The following is a 6,974-nucleotide window of genomic DNA, read 5'->3' as shown; positions in this document are numbered from 1 at the left end:
GCTTCAATTCCGAAGGGTATGACTATATATATAAATGCATTGAATGTAATATCTAAATGTCATTATTAGTTCCTTTAATTGTCATAATAACTATATATGAATTCATTACATAAAATTCTATAATATTATTTAGCTATTTCAAAAACACTGTAAATATTAATGAAATGCAAAATTGAATTGAAATACTTAATGATTTCAAAAGTATTTCAAATAGGCTATATTTGGGTTATGAATATTCATTTATTTTATAGCGGGAGCGTGAACAATTATAAGGATACAAAGGAATAATCACTTCCGGAGAAAACAAAAGCCCTCAGGATAAAGCTATGATGAACAGTTGAAAGACTACAAATTCCATGTCGTTTTTACAACATGGAAATTAAATATAATATAGTAGGCCATATATGTATGTACGTAAATTTCAACTTTCAAAGTTACAATAAAGAAGAAATTGATTGTTGATTGATGATAATGATAATGACAATAACAATAATAATGTTAACATAATGTTTCACTGCATTAACAATGAACAATATAGGCTTTAAAACATTAAACAAATATTTTTATTATTGTCATTATTATCAATATTATAGGCTTATAGAGAAAGATAAAGAGAGAGTCGATTGATTGATTTATTTGATTATAACTGACTTGTACATTTTACATTGTAATTAGGCGCCTGCAGAAAAATGCTAACCCTTGGGTGTCGACGTTCATTGCAGTCGCAGATTTGGCTAATTTGAGTTGGAAATTAGGCCTATGAGGCCATGGAGTCTATGTTTTAAAAAACTGGGCACGCGCAGTGTATCGTACGACTGTCGTAGGTTGGCCGACAAATCCATTTCCGCTCCTTACCTCAAGATCATTAATGACGTAGTGACGACGGAACTTGTTTATGACTGTATGATTTATTACAAGTTTCGGGTCTACATTTAGAAATTTCTAATAAATTAAACGAAAAACCGCACTTGGAACGCTGCGTGAATTGAGTACTGTACAGTATACGAATATGATAAGACAACATCTTGTCGAATTTGAGAGGCGGGTTAAGAAATCGGGACAAATTGAAACGTGATCTACACATAGGAGAGACATGATCGAGTGTGATAGGTCACAAAGGCAACGGATGATGGGGAAATTATCGGAAATAATTTGCACAGTTTTGAAATATGAATGAATAAAACAGTCAAAGTCGTCAGAACGTCATGCGTAAATTAAATTGATGTAGAAAACGTACGGTATTGTAATGCGATGTTGGTATAGCGTAGACCTATAACAAGAAGGGTGGGAAGTAAAATATGGGGAACACTCTTAAAATCTAATTAGTTTTTAAATTTCAATTAAATACAGATCAGAGATCGATGGAGATAATTTAGTTTTTATTCATTTAGGTCTACAGAATATTTACTTGGAGCAACAACTTTTGCAAAATTACAGGAAAATATATAGAAATAGCTGAAGTACAACACTACATTTTCACAATAAATTTACATACGTTTGTATTAATGGCATTGGGCTTATTCAACTGGTTCATTTCGTTGAGTACGAATTTTCGTTGAGTATTATTTCCAGTCGACTGGTTCGTAAAATAGACTTCGTTGACAACGAAAATTAACGTAACCAGAATGCGTTAAAGATGTATTGTCCCATGCTAAATACAAAAAAAAAAAAAAAAAAAAAAATCATAAAAATATTTTTTGAAAGTAGCTTGCCCAGTTTGAAGTAACATAAAAGTTATCAATTTGAACATAAAAATTAGTGTATATAAAAAATGTCTACCCATCTGTTTACAGCGAAAAATGATAGAAACACTTCCAGTCACTGGAAGTGTTTTATTATTTTTATTCAGGGTACACATTTTTTTTAATTCAATAATTTTTATGCACAAGTTAATAATTTGTATGCTATTGCAAAATGAGCAGATTTATTTCCTAATTATTTTTTATGATTTTTTGACATTAGCAAGGGACAATACATCTTTAATCAGCGTTAAATTATGCACGTGACAAAAAAATGGCCGATTGGTCAGTTAAGCAACAAAATTTGCGTTAATATAATTTAGATTAAATTTCAGAAAATAAAAATCCTAATATTTACCTATAATGAAGTCAAAAATACTTGTAGGCTAACAGAATTCAAAAACCGGATGAAAACATTTTTTTACGAAAAACCCATATTGCCACAATCCGAAGCAGCCTTGATTATGCAGCGGTAACTATGCAGCCATTTTGTTTTGTCGAGTATTTACCAGTTTTCTATTCGACTGGTCGTCTTCGTTAAGTAGAGTTTTACCAACGTGCAGGTGGGCGTGGTTTAACGAAGAACGACCAGACGAATACGGCCATAAATTGAGTATAATGTTGATATAATCTTTTCAAAAATGTGACTAGCCCGATTAAAAAAAAATATATTACCATTTTATTACTGTATGTTTGTATTTAGGCATATAAAATAACAAAAATAAGGCACATAAAGTTAATGTTTCTTTATACACGGCATGAAAGTAATTTCAAAATGTTTCGGAAAAAACACTCCAAATGCGGCAATGCGATCGTAAAATTTCAAAATATCTCATGACAAACTCACGAAGTTACAGGAAACCCTAACAGTTTGCCATGGCATTTATGTGCCACCGTAAATACCTCCTCCATGTGATTTTTCACCTGGAACCAGAGGACTAACAACTCAATTACAAAAGTGCAGTAAGACTTTCGCCCAACCAAACTGAACTCTTCCCTGGAGAAAAGAGCACAGGTAATTGATTTGTTTGAACTCTATACTTTTTAACCATCATACCTTTTTTCAGTAAGTTCATGGCTCCGATATATGAAGCAGAATGCCCCATGGAAGTGTTGTAAACAGCTGGAATAATGTGTAGAACTTCTATATTACAAAGGTCTAATATTTCTGTAAATTATAGTAGCGGGGTGTGCGTTGAAACTTGAACAAGGAAGATCTTGTTCCTGTTTCCCTACCTACGCACCCCACCCCACCCCATCATACCCCCATCTACCTGCTCGCCTGGTGAAGTAAAAGCTAAAGCACACCGTCTCAGCTGGAAGCCGTGGCGAAGATTCCAAATTTGTGTAGGTAGGGGGAATTATACCTTCAATAGACCTTTCCGGAGTGTCAATCAAACTTAACAACTGACTAATCAGAACAGCGCTAGGAATACGCGCGCGTCTCACAAACACACGTGTTGTCCCACAAACGCACGTGTTCGCGTATGTTTTAACACTGTCGTCTTGTGGGACCTTGGCAACAATATCCAAGGGGCGGGGCTTACCGGAAAGGTCCATTGACCATGGACAATTGAAGGGACTGAGGGTACTTAGGAGTCAGAGGCGAAAGGTGATGTTAAAAATCATAGGCCTGGTATTGATTTAGAAGGACTACGTTCTGCTCAGTTTTCCTAGCAGTTTTTCGTCATTGATTCTCAGAGACTACGGACTACATGTAATGCAATTTTCAACGTTACACTTTTGGACTGTAAGTTCATAAATGGAACCAATCAGAACGATAAAAAAAAAATACATTGGAACAATTAACGTAAGCGATGACGTCATAGATTAATGAACAACGTCATAAATGCCAAATTGTTGGCAGTATTAAAGCATGGTTCGCCTTTTTATTTTCAGGGGTGTATGAAAACAGCCGCCAGCTATGGTATCGAACTCTCTATAAATAAAAAGAAACTGGTCTGTTGGCTGCGTGAGACTTAAAAGGCGCCCTTTAAACAATTTTTTATATATTATATAAAAAATTATATATTATATAAAAAATTATATATTATATAAAATATTATATATTACATAAAATATTATATATTATATAAAATAATATATAAATATATAACGTAAAAAGCCATGTTATTTTTTGCTAAATAATAAGTTAACAGATGGCGCCTCATAACCTACTGGTATAAATCTTCTCCGCGGAGATCAGCTGGAACGGATGAACAATGGATGCCACATATGCAGTAAGCACTGGCTTCGTGTTCATTTAGTACATGTAGCGAGGACGGCATTCATAGGCCTACACCAAATTATGCGCGTTGAAATAAATACAAAATTGCGAGTTAAACTTAAACTAGAAATCTCCCAAAGTTGTAACTTTAATTAAAACAATTACTGTAACTGTACAAATATTTAAGTAAGCATAATCCACTTTTGGTAAATCTACTTCATTTACGTGTGCTTATCAACGCCTACGTTCTGGACGAGTTCGTGTACAGTGTCCAAAGCGACGAGGGTGCGTAACCAAGTGCTCCCCCAATGTGTAAAATATATAAATCATCAGTATCCCGAGGTTTATCTCATGGACCTTTCTGGAGTGTCAATCAAACTTAACAACTGACCAATCAGAACAGGGCCAGGAATACGCGCGTGTCTAACAAGCACGCGTATTGTCGTTTTGTAGTAACAATATCCAAGGGCGGGGCTTGGCGGAAAGTTCCACTAAATAAGCCCGCCAAACTGTAAAACCTCTAAAAGCCAGTAAAATCCCTATCAGTCTCTCAGATCGGATCAGATCAGATCTACTTAGATAGAATCGTATCAGATCGAATCGGATTTACATACAAAATAATCCTCAGAATCTCGTAAGAATTCAATGCTTGATTGATTGAATTTACTTTATTTTGCTTCATTCTTGGCAGGTTCTCAAATTTATGCCATAAAATGGTGCCAAAGGTTATTTCATTTCAATGCACATATATCATTAACATATGACAATAAATATTTTCCATATTTAACCAATTATGCCATCAATCAGTTACGTTTGATTGCCTACAGCAAATTGTTTAAACAAAACTTGTGTGAACGCATGTTAAGAAATTGTGTTTTTATTTAGATAATGTAACCTGGCATAATATCAGCGCTGGTTGGAGCGGCACGCTCGCCTATGGTGCAATTGGCCCATAAAACCCCAGTACATATTTCGAGACGAGTAGGGGGTACCTAGACTGGGGGCTGTCTCTTATACTACCTAGACCGGGGGGTTACCCGGTGTACTAGTTCATACAGCCCCTGTTACCTTGCGGTTATGATCCCGAGGTCCTTTATAGCATGTACCTTCGTAACCATAAACATAACATCATTACGACTAACACCATTACATTTTTTAAATGGTGTATCTAAAAGTTTTGGAATAACGGAGCTAATGGGGAGGGGAGAGCTTTAAGAGTGGGGTTAAAGTTCAAGTAAAGTATATTTTGCTCAGCGAATTTCTAGTGGCGCCTGGGGATGGGGAATAGTTTTCCGCGGTACGCCACTGAATTTAGAGGAAGGCGAGAGAGTAATAGGCCCTAGTAAACATTCGTTCTGTACGATGATGAAATATTACGTTATGTGGCATGCGTTTGCTTGGCTTATGATTGATAACTCAATGTGTGGCCTTCACAGATATACACATCATTTCAAACAATTCAACAATTGATACAAATGTTATAAGCCTGTTAAGCATGATTTTTTTTTTTACTCTATACACTGTTTAAATACACAGTTTTTTCTATAAGAACACTGAGGCTGAAATCGCTTAAAAATTGAGAACAGAATAAGAAGAAATTAAGGCTAATGTAAAATGCCAATTGAGGTTTTTCTTTTCTTGAAATAAAAAAAAAAATACAAATCTTATTTGTACCTTTATTTACAGTAGCTGTGACTATGTAACTCTCTATAATACAGTGCAGTGATATACTGCTGTGCAATGATTTTGTATGTTTTAAATATGTGTAAAAATAAGAAGAAATTAGATTAAACAATATGCCTAGGCACAATTTTACTGGTTTTTGTAAAAGTGTATGAAACAACATTGATATACGGCAACGGATGTCAGCAACCGTTGAAAGAGGTAGACTCTAGGGTCACGGCATTTATCGACGTATCGTTTCTGTATTAAATTAGGCCTTGGTTTAAGTATAGGTTTTGAGCAAAGTGAGTAGGCCTAAGCCTGAGTGCTAGCGTGTAAACCAATGAACAAATCGGATAAATAAACAATTATAATTATTAGGCAGCATGTCTCAGTGTGCAGTCATTTTTATTAGAGTACTCAGACTGCACCCAATATCATTATTGTTTATAATAACACGTGACGTCTGGTCTACTTTTAAATTATCGTTTTAATGTTGTCATTCGTTCTTAAAAAAACTATTTAATTACTGGAGCTAGAAGCTTTGTGATAGCTAATATATAGCCTCTTTTGACTAATTAAGTATATCGAAAATACCAACACCCATACAAATTACAAAATGTTTACAACACGGACGATCCGTTACTATTTTTCTCAATCGAATCTAAAAAAAAAATTCAATTCGGAAACATTACGCGAATGTTGACGAGGCTCAACCAGAGTATAATATAAGTTAAATGTTTGAATTTCTGGATAATTATTTTTTATCCTTACCTCCATAATCCTGCTTCCTTTGTTGTTTATCCGACTATCAAAAAAATTACCAAAACAAAAACATTCTAAGATCGGGAGCTATGCCTCCGTGCAACGAGATGGTTTACAAAGATGGAAAAGACATCTCCAGACAACAGGTACTGCGACAAATTCTAGGTGACAAAATTGATCCGGTAACTTGAAACCTGTCCTTATTGACTGAGGTCGCGAGGCCAGGTAAAATTGAAAATACAGTACTGCACAGTGTGAGCACCGCGAGCACGGTGGTACGAGAATCGGGTGGATTATAATAGAGGGCGCGATTTCATAAATCGGTGTAGATTAAAATAATTATTCTTAATTTTTTTTAATCCTTTTATGAGATATGCAACCTGATATTGTAGATAAATGATTTTTTATTTTAATACTAAAAAAACAAACTAATACTAAGGTAGTACAATTGTTGCAAATGGGTTAATAAAAAATAATCGCATTTCAATATTTTAATTATGTTTACCTTGTATTTAGTTATATATACTTGTAATGAAATATATATATACATATAATATATATATATATATACACACACACAC

This window comes from Anneissia japonica, unplaced genomic scaffold (assembly GCF_011630105.1).
Source record: "Anneissia japonica isolate Jap-2015-1 unplaced genomic scaffold, ASM1163010v1 scaffold287936_len456577_cov159, whole genome shotgun sequence".
In the NCBI taxonomy this organism is placed as follows: domain Eukaryota; kingdom Metazoa; phylum Echinodermata; class Crinoidea; order Comatulida; family Comatulidae; genus Anneissia; species Anneissia japonica.
This window is presented reverse-complemented; position numbering follows the sequence as displayed.